The sequence below is a fragment of the Pristiophorus japonicus genome, chromosome 9 (genome assembly GCF_044704955.1).
Source record: "Pristiophorus japonicus isolate sPriJap1 chromosome 9, sPriJap1.hap1, whole genome shotgun sequence".
NCBI classification, from domain to species: domain Eukaryota; kingdom Metazoa; phylum Chordata; class Chondrichthyes; family Pristiophoridae; genus Pristiophorus; species Pristiophorus japonicus.
Genome location: NC_091985.1, coordinates 224,967,143 through 224,979,766, shown reverse-complemented (window position 1 = coordinate 224,979,766; position 12,624 = coordinate 224,967,143). Strand labels below are relative to the sequence as shown.

At 45.7% G+C, this 12,624-nt stretch overlaps 1 pseudogene; it reads left to right on the top strand.

Annotated features, from left to right (window-relative positions):
- Positions 1-11,790: 11,790 nt before the first annotated feature.
- On the top strand, positions 11,791-11,933 carry LOC139274403 (U2 spliceosomal RNA; annotated as a pseudogene).
- Positions 11,934-12,624: the final 691 nt, after the last annotated feature.

Genomic DNA, 12,624 nt, shown 5'->3' with positions numbered 1-12,624 from the left:
AAACCATTCTCCTACAAAACCTCTCCTCCCTTGTCCAGCTCAGTGGGACTTCCCTCTGTGGAACAATCCTAACCTACCCAATGGCAGCCAGAGCATATCCTGCAATGTTTTATCCTACCACCCCAATCACCATTGCCCTCCGAGTCCTCCAAGGATCTATTCTTAGTCCCTCCTCATCCTCGTCTATCCTTTGGCGACATCATCCCCAGACATGTGTCACCTTCTACATTTATGCTAATACACTCGACCCCGCCACTGCCTTGTTTTGCGTTTTGACCCTATGATAGTACTGATTTCAAGCCTTTACTTAGTCTTCTTGTGAACAATTGTAGGGAGCAACAACATAGCTATAACCCCAAACCATGACTAGGGTGCACTGCAGACTACTGGACTGAGTGCATTGCCACGGTGATTTCTGTTTATTAATCACATGAACCAAACACAGGGTACAACAATCAAAAAAACACGAGTGACCCTCATTGTGCCTATCAAGCCTGCTTCTTTAGCAATATGCTAAAGCAACTCATGCATGCAACATCAAAGATAACAAAGGAAGCAGTAAGTGTGAGAAAGCAGTGTCCACAAATTTGATGTAGGTGTTTTGATAAGGGCTGATATTTTTAAAACTTGCGTACATTTTATTGCATTTATTGCAAACACACCTCACCATGTTGCCTCAGTTGAATGCGTGCCAGGGTACTCACCAAGTGTCACCAGGGTTTGGGCTTTTGCCCTTCATCCCTTCGCTCTCTCCTCCCCTCCACTCCAGTTTATATCAGTAAATATAAGAGCAAACAAGCAGTTGTTAAAAGTCAGATGAGATCAATCGGAGAAGATTGCAAATTTTTATCGGACGAACAAAAATAGAGGGATTTAAGAAATACTTCGAAGTGATTCGATAAAGAGAATGGCATCAGAGAGGAGATGAATTGTGTTGTGCTTGAGAGCATGATGAGTGATATCGGGATGGGTAAAATAAATATTTTAGATAATTAACCTAAATGCAGACAAAGTGCCAGGGCATGATGGGAAGCATCCTGGGCTCCTGGAGGAGTCGAACGAAGAAATTGAAAAGTGCACAGAAATTATATTTCCAGCTCTACTGAGTTTGGGTGTATGCCACAGGATGAGTGAACAGCCAATGTAGTACCCATTTTAATAAAGGGAAACTGAGCTAATCTGGGTAAAGACAGACCAGTTAGCTCAACATCTGAGCTAGGATGACTTTGAGTCTTTAATTAAGGATGAAATGACCATGTAGCTAGATGATGAGAAAATAGTTAGAAGTAGCCAGTGTGGATTTCAAAAGGGCCGATCGTGCTTAACCAACCTCAATCAATTCTTTAAGGATCTAACCGGCGTGGCAGAGGGGGAAATGCAGTGAATGTGGTGTTCCCATGAATTTTGGATAAGCCTTTGACAAGGTACCACATGGCATAGTCCTAGAGAAGATAAAGGATGGTGAATTAGGGGAGGATACCAAACTGTATCAACAATTGGTCAGGGGGTGGGAGGGGAATGGAGAGTAGGATTTAATGGCAATTTTCCCGAGTGATTGGAATTGGGAGTGATCTGACTCTGGTTTCAGTTCTGAGAGCTCTTCTGTTCACTGCGTGTATCAATCAGTTGGAAAAGGCCAACAGTGACTGATGTCAAAAGTGCAAATCAAGACAAGAGATATAGTTAATATAGCGTGTGTATATCTGAGTGTTTCAACTGGGGTTGTGTATGTATATATATATGTGTTTCAACTCACGTTCTGTGTCTGTTTCAACTTGTGTGTGCGTTTCAAATGAAGTTGTGTGTGTATTTCACTTGAGGTTGTGTGTGTGTGTGTAAGTTCATGGACGGTGCTGTATCACTATTTTGGTCCGATGTACATAAGAACATAAGAAATAGGAACAGGAGTATGGACCCTCGAGCCTGCTCCACCACTCAATAGGATCATGGCTGATCATCGACCTCAACTCCACTTTCCCGCCTGATCTCCATATCTCTTGATTCTCCTAGAATGTAAAAATCTTATCTAGCTCAGCCTTGAATATACTCAGAGACTCAGCATCCACAGCCCTCTGGGGCAGAGAATTCCAAAGATTAGCTACCCTCTAAGGGAAGAAATTCCTCCTCATCTCGATCTTAAATGGCCTACCCCTTATCCTGAGACTGTGCCCCCTAGTTCCAGACCTGGGGTGGCCAATTATTTGGGCTGGAGGGCCACTTAACAAGTTTTGGTGAGCTGATGAGGGCCGCCCACCAATGTTGCCCCTAAGACGTGTAGCCGCACGGTCGGACACGAATCTCGCGGTCAGGTGCAGGACGCTCCCCAACTCCTGCCGCTGAATAAGATTCTGCACATGTGCGGCTGCATAGTGGCCAGTCGCACAGCAAATTTAAAGGGTCCGACCATGAAAAATAATTAAAAGGAACATTGCATAAACATAAATATTGCATAAACATAAATTCAGAAAGTAGTTAAGTGCTGTCTTAAATACACAACACGGATTCGATACTGCTTAGAAATGAATCAAAGATAAAATGTTGTATCTTCTGGTCTCTGTAAATCAGTGCTGTGAAATAGAACTGCACCCTCTTCAGAGCCTGTGTCAGCATCAATGTCCCACCTCAGTCATCCTCATGTCCCTTTGCAAAGATTACTAATGCCGTCCCAATTGGTGGCAGATAAGAACTTCTCTGGGTACTGGAAGAGGAAAGATGCAGCACTTCCTCTGGTAAAAGAGTAGTGGAGATGAGCAGCCATGACTCCATCTAAACTGGATAGGGCATAGCCAATACGCAGTGCATTCTGGGTATGGACACCCGCCATTGGGGCCCAGGATCACGGAACGGATCTTTTTAAGGTCTGGCTGAGAGAATCGCTTTTGTGAATTATTAATTTGAATGAAGTATTACTGTGTTTTTATCTTTGCTGCAGTTTGGTTCTGTCTCTGACCTATGAGGCGTGAAAGTGGATAGAGACAAATGTGGAGCTCGAACTCCGGCTCATGTTCTATTTCTGTCCTATTCAGCGGGCCGGATAGAATGACTTGGCAGGCCGGATATCGCCCGCGGGCCGTATTTTACCCACCACTGTTCTAAACACTCCAGCCAAGGGGAAACAACCTCTCAGCATCTACCCTGTCAATCCCCTTCAGACGCATGTATGTTTCAATGAGATCACCTCTCAATCTTCCAAACTCCAGAGAGTATAGGCCCATTCTACACAATCTCTCAACATAAGACAGCCCTCTCATCCCAGAAATCAATCGTGAACCTTTGTTGCACCACCTCCAAGGCAAGTATATCCTTCCTTAGACAAGAAGACCAAAGCTGCACAGTACTCCAGGTGTGGTCTCACCAACAATTGTAGCAAGACTTCCTTACTCTTATACTCCAACACCTTTGCAATAAAGCACAACATGCCATTTGTTTTCCTTATTGCTTGCTGTACCTGCATGCTAGCTTTCTGTGTTTCTTGCATAAGGGAGATACCCAAATCTCTCAACACCAACATTTATACGTTTCTCACTATTTATAAAAATATTCTGTTCTATTCCTTCTACCAAAGTGAATAATCTCACATTTCCCTACATTATAATCCATCTGCCACCTTAATGCCCACTCTCTTAGTCTATCTATTTCCCTTTGCAGACTCTTTGTGTTCTCCTCAAAGCTACTGTCCCACCTAGCGTTGTACCATCAGCAAACTTGGATACATTACACTCAGTCCCTTCATCTGGTCATTAATAGAGATTGTAAATAGCTGAGCCTAGTTACAGCCTGCCAAACTTAAAAAGAACTGTTTATTCCTACTCTCCATTTTCTGTCCGTTAACCAATCCTCTATCCATGCTAATACTTACCTCCAATCCCATGAGCCCTTATCTTGTGTAATAACCTTTTATGAGGCTCCTTATTGACTGCCTTTTGGAAATCCAAATATACTACATTCACTAGTTCCCCTTTATCTATCCTGCTAGCTACATCCACAAAAAACTAATAAATTTGTCAAATACGAGTTCTCTTTGTTGTATGGTAAATTTTGATGTGCAATAATTTCTCGTTGTGTCCAAGAGAAATTTATGTTCACAGTCTGACTGCAGAGCATAACATATGAATCTAGCTCCTGCATGTTAGGCTCTACCTTTAAATTGGCTGGTGTACTTTGTAACCAACCTCCACCCACTCACTCACCCCCACCCCATCCCACCAAACACGGAGATCTGTGGCCTTGCCTCTGTCAGGCCAATAGGACAGATGTGCTGTGCAGCCCCCTCATTCACTTTGGGCTCAGTTGTTGTCCAGTACATAAGTTTGTATCCTATGTAGAAATATGATCCCCCCAGCAACCAACTATGGCACTGATTCTCTCTCCCTCAGAGGAGCGCTGAAAAGTAGAGAACCCACACTGTCATTCAAATGATGTTCCTGAATATCAAAGGTACTGGTACATAGTCCATGCATTCGTTGTAATCCACCAAAATTCCCTGGATTCTGGAGAGGTCCCAGCGGATTGGAAAACTGCAAATATAATGCCCCTATTTAAGAAAGGAAGGAGACAGAAAGCAGGAAACTATAGACCAGTTAGCTTAACAACTGTTATTGGGAAAATGCTGGAATCCAATATTAAGGAAGTAGTAGCAGGACATTTAGAAATTCCTAATACAGTCAAGCAGAGTCAGCATGGTTTTATGAAAGGGAAATCATGTTTGACAAATTTGCTGGAGTTCTTTGAGGATGTAACGAGCAAGGAGGAACCAGTAGATGTGTATTTGGATTTCCAGAAGGCAGTCGATAAGGTGTCGCTTAAAAGGTTACTGCACAAGATAAGAGCGCATGGGGTTGGGGGTAATATATTAGCATGGATAGAGGATTGGCTAACAGAAAACAGAAAGTCAGGATAAATAGGTCATTTACAGGTTGGAAAACTGTAACTAGTGGGGTGCCGGAGGGATCAGTGCTGGGTCCTGGGATAGAAGGGAGCTGTTCTGTCGGGACAGACTTCACCTGAACCAGGCTGGGACCAGTGTCCTGGCGAACTGAATAAAAAAGGGCTGTAGATAGGGCTTTAAACTAAATAGTGGGGAGAGGGATCTGGTGAGGGGAAATTAAAAAAAGTCAAAGAGAAAGGAGAAGGCAAAAGTGCAGGGTAGCCTAGTTCAAGTGAAGTCTATCCCAATGGAACAGCTCCCTCCTATCCCAGGACCCAGCACTGATCCCTCCGGCACCCCACTAGTTACAGTTTTCCAACCTGTAAATAGAAACATAGAAACATAGAAAATAGGTGCAGGAGTAGGCCATTCGGCCCTTCTAGCCTGCACCGCCATTCAATGTGTTCATGGCATGACCCATTTATCCTGATTCCCTGTTTTCTGTTAGCCAATCCTCTATCCACGCTAATATATTACCCCCAATGATAACCAGAATAGGACAAGTAGGGACAGAGCGTATACACATACGACAAAATTAAAAGCTCTATATCTGAACACACGAAGCATTTGTAACAAGATAGATGAGTTGACGGCACAAATAGAAATAAATGGGTATGATCTGATAGCTATTACAGAGACATGGCTGCAAGATGACCAAGGCTGAAAACTAAATATTCAGGGGTAGTTGCCATTTCGTAAGAAATGATAGGCAGAAAGGAAAAGGAGGTGAGGTAGCTCTGTTAATAAAGGATGAGATCAGTGCAGTAGTAAGAAATGATATTGGCTCAGAAGATCAAGATGTAGAATCAGTTTGGGTAGAGATAAGAAGTAATAATGGAAAGAAGTCACTGGTGGGAGTGATATACAGGCCCCCAAACAGTAGCCACTCTGTGGCACAGAGTATAAATCAAGAAACAATGGAAGCTTGTAAGAAAGGTACAGCAATAATCATGGATGATTTTAATCTTCATACTGATTGGACAAATCAAATTGGCAATGGTAACCTGGAGGAAGAGTTCATAGAGTGTATGCGGGATGGTTCCTTGGAACAATACGTTGTGGAACCAACCAGAGAGCAGACTATTTTAGATCTTCTGGTGTGTAATGAGTCTGGATTAATTAATGATCTTGTATTGAAGGATCCTCTTGGGAAGAGTTATCATAACATCGTAGAATTTCAAATTCAGTTTGAGGATGAGAAAGCTAGGTCTCAAACTAGTGTCCTGAACCTAAATAAAGGTAATTACAAAGTTATGAAGTGTGTTGGTTAAAGTGGACTGGGAAAATATCTTACAGGGTAAGACTGTAGAAACGCATTTAAGGCGATCTTTCATAACTTCTCAGCAATGATTTATTCTAGTGAGAAATAAAGATGCTAAAAGAAGGATGAACCATCCCTGGCTAACTAAGGAAGCAAAGGATGGTATCAAATTGAAAACAAAGGCATACAATGTTGTGAAGGACAGTGGAAGGCCAGAGGATTTGGACATTTTTAGAAATCAGCAAAGGATGACTAAAGAAATGATAAAAACAGAGATGATAGCATATGAAAGTAAACTAGCAAGCAATATAAAAACAGACAGCAAGGGCTTCTACAGGTATATAAAAAGGAAACGTGTAGCTAAAGTAAACGTTGGTCCCTTAGAGGATCGGACTGCAAGAGCAAAATTGATTATCAAAGATGTTATCTGGCTATTGTGGAGGCCCTGAGCTGGCGAACCAAGAGGTAAGCTTAAAACCACACGTATGCATAAAACACAATAGAGCCACGAGATGATCACTCATTGACCTCGGGCTCAAGGGAGCAATAAAGACAATCCAAAGAGGAACTAAAAATCTAACAATATAAGGCGAGTGACACCTGGAAGAAGGGAACATGGGTATTCGATCATGTCTTGGTACAACCAATCACGTCACTGTTAAGATCCGTCCACGAAGACACATGTGTCAAAACCTGTATAATTAAGGTGTAATTTGAACAGCTCATTGGCGATCCTCTCTCAGGTGGCCGAGAACTGAGATGCTCCCCCTGCACATGTTGGAATAAAGGTCGTTGAAACTTAGCCATGGTATCCGTCTGTTGAATCTGGGCTTGTTAAGAGAGGAGAAGGGCGATTCTCCCCATCAACTGGTGTAGTCAGCAGAATACAGACTCGCTGACCCGAAATGATGTGACAGCTGTTGGGGTAAGTTCTTTTTTCAATACCACTGAAAGTTAGAGCTGTTACACTGTTTACGGGAAAGGAGCAAATCTGTAGAAAGGACAAATAAACGAGCCACTGAGAGGACGGAGACCAGGGAATAAGGACGATTTGGGATATGAGTACATAACATAAGAACATAAGAATCAGGAACAGGAGTAGGCCATCTAGCCCCCCGAGCCTGCTCCACCATTCAATAAGATCATGGCTGATCTGGCCGTGGACTCAGCTCCACTTACCCGCCCGCTCCCAATAATCTTTAATTCCCTTATTGGTTAAAAATCTATCTATCTGTGATTTGAATACATTCAATGAGCTAGCCTCAACTGCTTCCCTGGGCAGAGAATTCCACAGATTCACAACCCTCTGGGAGAAGAAATTCCTTCTCAACTCGGTTTTAAATTGGCTCCTCCGTATTTTGAGGCTGTGCCCCCTAGTTCTAGTCTCCCCGACCAGTGGAAACAACCTCTCTGCCTCGATCTTGTCTATCCCTTTCATTATTTTAAATGTTTCTATAAGGTCACCCCTCATCCTTCTGAACTCCCAACGAGTAAAGACCCAGTCTACTCAATCTATCATCATAAGGTAACCCCCTCATCTCCGGAATCAGCCTAGTGAATCATCTCTGTACCCCCTCCAAAGCTAGTATATCCTTCCTTAAGTAAGGTGACCAAAACTGCACGCAGTACTCCAGGTACGGCCTCACCAATACCCTGTACAGTTGCAGCAGGACCTCCCAGCTTTTGTACTCCATCCCTCTCGCAATGAAGGCCAACATTCCATTCGCCTTCCTGATTACCTGCTGCACCTGCAAACTAACTTTTTGGGATTCATGCACAAGGACTCCCAGGTCCCTCTGCACCTCAGCATGTTGTAATTTCTCCCCATTCAAATAATATTCCCTTTTACTGTTATTTTTTTCACAAGGTGGATGACCTCACACTTTCCAACATTGTATTCCATCTGCCAAACCTTAGCCCATTCGCTTAACTTATCTAGTTAGAGTAGGCTCGAACACGGTCAACCGGGGCACGGTACTAACAAACAAGTATCGGTCAGGAGACGTGATGGAGGTACAAGAGTAGCCAACTAAGGGAAAGGTAGCCCCTTAGCGATCTTAGAAATGGCCGGCGCATATGACTGGAGACCGGAGGGATCTATAGAGAAAATGCGAGCAGATAAAAGCATGAAACTAATTGAGGGAATGAAGAAAAAGGGATAGCAAGCACATGACCCACCAGAGAACCAGGCAAAATGGTGGGAGTGCCAGCCAAGAAATAAAGAGGACCGGACTCATATGGTAGTATTAGCCTGCTACCAGAACAAAATAAAGAGATGGAAAGAAAGGATCAGATAATACAGGAATTAAAAGCTAAAATAAAAAAGATGGAAGAAGCAGAAGTAAACAATAGGAATGGTACAAAATGTGCAGCCGTAACTGGGCGACCTACAGCACCACCTAGCCCACTGCCTGCACCGGTACAAATATATCCCCCACTGGAAATAGACAATAGTGGTAGACCAGAGTGGGATGTGTTGGTCGATGAGGCTCGCAAATATAATCCAGACTATGACGATTGGGGAAGAGAAGGTGGGCCTCCCACATACCAGAAGGTACGGGCAGCCCCGATCAAGGTAGAATCTGTACCCGCACCCCAGCTGTCCCAGCGGTACTGACTGCCGGAGGCAATTTGGGCGTGCCCGCAATACCCACCGTGGCGCCTCGGATAAAAACCACCTATGTGTCACTGACACCCGGGAACACATTGAAGTTATTACAAATGTTAACCAAGTTAGAGAGGACACGAAGTACTGAAGAGTTTTGGCAGAAAATATGAGAAACAAGAATATGCCACAGCCTTCACAACCGAGATGTGGAAGCGTTAGTAAACAAAAATGACTGAAGAAATGTGGCAACAGTTGGGGCAACGATACAGGGACGGCACTTGGTGTGCGATGATTGCGCAACAGTGGGGGCTGTCGGAGGCAGAATATCAGGCGTTTCAAGCCGACGTAACTCGGGTAGCAGGAGCAATACCCATAAAATGGCGAATAATCATGGGGGTCACTCAAAACAAGGGGGATTCCGCACATGACTATGCAGAGCGGAAATGGTTGAGCTTCCAAGCGTATTCGGGAATACTAAATCCCACCAGGGATAATCAAGCATCCCGAAAAATATACTAAGACAGGCTGAGTACTGCACACCAAGACGTGTTAAAAACAGAGCTAGTCACTGTGCAAAACTGTGCACGACTTGTCCAGATGGGCGTCTGAGCTGGATGCTACTCAGAAAAGGGCAGCAGCTGCGATCGAAGCGCACGTGGCCGCAGCGGCAGCAGCTGTGGAAGGAACGAGAGAGGAAGGAAAATTACGCACAGCCCCCTTGACTTGTTTTAATTGTGGAAAAGAAGGCCACTTTAGTGGAGAGTGCCAACAGAAAAAAAAGGGGCTCAAGGGAGGGGTGGGCAATTAAGGCCGAAGTGCCAGAACTGTGACAAACTAGGCCATACAGCAAGGAAATGCTGGGCTAAGGGGGGAGGGGTGGAACGACAGGGACCCGGACAGATTAGAGGAGTCCCAGGAGAAGAACCACCAGTGACCAGGAGAGAAGTGGTATCGCTCCTTAGAGAAGCTCAACGGACTCCGCGGCCATCCCCCACTGCAAGAGACGCTTTCTAACGAGGACGTCATAACTATGCTATGGTTGGCAGCCACCCAATAGGGGTTAGCGGCCCCCGGTGAAGATGTGAGACCACAAAGAGAGGACCCAAGAATGTTTGTTAGTGCAGTGTTAGGGGGCCGGCAGTGTGAGATGCTGATAGACACGGGAGCGTCAATATCCATAACTAATCTAGACTTAACCCCTATCAAGGAAACGATCAGCATACAAGGAGTGGGAAGAGGTAACAGAAACACAACTTTAAGTGAAATTGTACTATTGGAAGTACAGGGGATAATACTACCCACCCAGTATTGGTGCTGCCCCAATCTTGAAGGCACTATATTAGGAATAAAAACATTAAGGGAAATTGGGGTACTAAGAGACCCCCAGTGGAACCAAGTTGTCTGGGGAGACAAGCACCAAACTCAGTGTAAAGTTAACCACCCGGGCCATCAGCAGCAGCGGGTGGCTGGGATCCGTCCAATAGATCCCGAGTGGGAAACAAAGGGTGCCTGGGGAAGTATATGTCAGTTGTACCCTGCCCTATGGGCCCAACACAAACAGGACTGCGGGTTGGTAGGGCCCGAGCCAGTCAAGATCCCAGGCCCAGAACATAAAGTCCACCGGCACTACTCGCTGAAGCAGTTCTCCTTCAGATAGTGAACGAATTGGAAAGGCAAGGGGTGGTGAGGCAAATAGTTACGACCAACTCACCAATATGGCCCGGTAAAGAAACCAGATGCCTCATGTAGGCTGACTATAGATTATACCGCCTTAAATAAAGTTCACCCCGGGAACACCCGGTTGTGGCCAGCCCGACAACGATTTTCAATGGCCTGGGCCCGGAACATAAAATATTCACCGCATTGGATATAGCAAATGGATTTTGGGCCATACCTTTAGATGAGGATTCACAAGGGAAGTTCGCCTTCACTGTAAGAGGAAAGCAGTATACATGGACTCGAGTGCCCCAACAGCCCGAGTATATTCCACTGGACGCTGGCTGGGGTCCTGGAGCCAATCGATGTAGGGGAAGGAAGTGCCCTCTTGCAATATATGGACAACATTCTTATAGCGTCCGCCACGGAGAAACAGCACGTGCTGGCATTGACCACGGTGCTTGGGGCCCTACAACGGGCAGGGCTGAAAGCTAACCCAAAAAAGACCCAGATAGGGAAGGGCCAAGTCACGTACCTAGGGTACGTAGTAACACAAGGGAAAAGGCAGATGCCCGAGGATAGGAAGGAGGCCATTAGGACGATGCCAAAGCCAGGGACTGTAAAGGGAGTCAGACAGGTATTAGGACTGTTTAATTACTGTCGAAACTTTATCCCAGGATACGCAGAAATGGCTCAGCCCGTACAAGGTTTGGTAAAAGGGGGAAAGCCCGCCCAAGAGCCGGTAGACTGGGGCTCTGAACAAGAAGCAGCATTTCAACAGCTGAAACAGGCCCTTATGAGCACCCCTGCCCTGGGAGTACCGGACCTGAATAAGCCCTTCCACATTTATAATCACCACAGCAAAAACCATTATAATGCAGTGGTGACCCAGCAACATGGGGACAGGCAACGACCAATGACGTATTACTCCACTAAGCAACAACCTGTAGCTGCAGGATTACCAAGCTTGCAGGGAACATAAAAACAGACTCCAAAAGCTTCTATAGATATGTGAAGAGAAAACGATTAGTGAAGACAAATGTAGGTCCCTTGCAGTCAGAATCATGTGAATTTATAAAGGGGAACAAAGAAATGGCGGACCAATTGAACAAATGTTTGGTTCTGTCTTCACTAAGGAAGACACAAAGAACCTTCCAGAAATACTAGGGGACCGAGGGTCCGGCGAGAAGGATGGACTGAAGGAAATCCTTATTGGTCACGAAATTGTGTTCGGGAAATTGATGGGATTGAAGGCCGATATAGCCCCAGGGCCTGAGGTTTTGCCTGAAAGAGAGTGCTGGCTCTTTTCATGCATTGGCCCGCTCAAAGGCACCCCCTGCTGGCTCTCGGCCTTTTGGCTAAGATCAAGTGTAGTATCTGTTGAATGGGCATTCATATGCAAATTGACTGATTGCAGAAACTCGTTTTTTTTCTCTCTCCGGGTTTGCTGGCTCTGGCCTTCTGGCTTGGGCCAAGCGGCAGTTGGAGAGAAGAGGAAAATCTGCATGTCGACCGACCAGTGGGCGGGCCCGGAGGCCCGACAAGGTGCCGGACTGGCACCACAACAGATTGAAGGCTTCGGCCAAAATACACATCGAAAGGAGGAATCTGCAACCCGGATGGTGGCCAACCGCGCGGCGAACCAGGGCGTCCGAAACACCATCCGAGTGTCGGTGAAGAAAGTGGAAGGACAGACAATGATCAACCGGGACCTGTTCGTGAAGAAAATCCTGCTGGGAACATGTGGCATGAAAGTCGCCGACATCTTCGCCTTGCAGGACCTCCCGAAGAGAGGTTTCTTTGATGTGACCTTCAGAACCGTCACCCTATGCCTGAAGTTCCTGAAGGGTTTGAAAGAGGCCAGTGAACCGCTGCGCTCAGTGCTAACTTGGGAGCCATTGTTCACCCTCCCGTCACAGAGAAGACGTACTATCACAGTGTAGATGTACAACCCCACATCCCGGTCATCGATGTGCTGACTTTCCTCGCCAGGTATGTCGATGGGGCAGGAAACAGCAGCGACTTGAAAGACTTGCACGGGATTTGGACCAGCAAGCGCCAGATCCAGGTCACCATGAAGGTGGATGCCAGCGGAACCATCCTGCACCCCACCTCCAGCTTGGCCATCGGAGGAGGTCGGGGCTACATGGTGTATGCTGGCCAACCCAACGT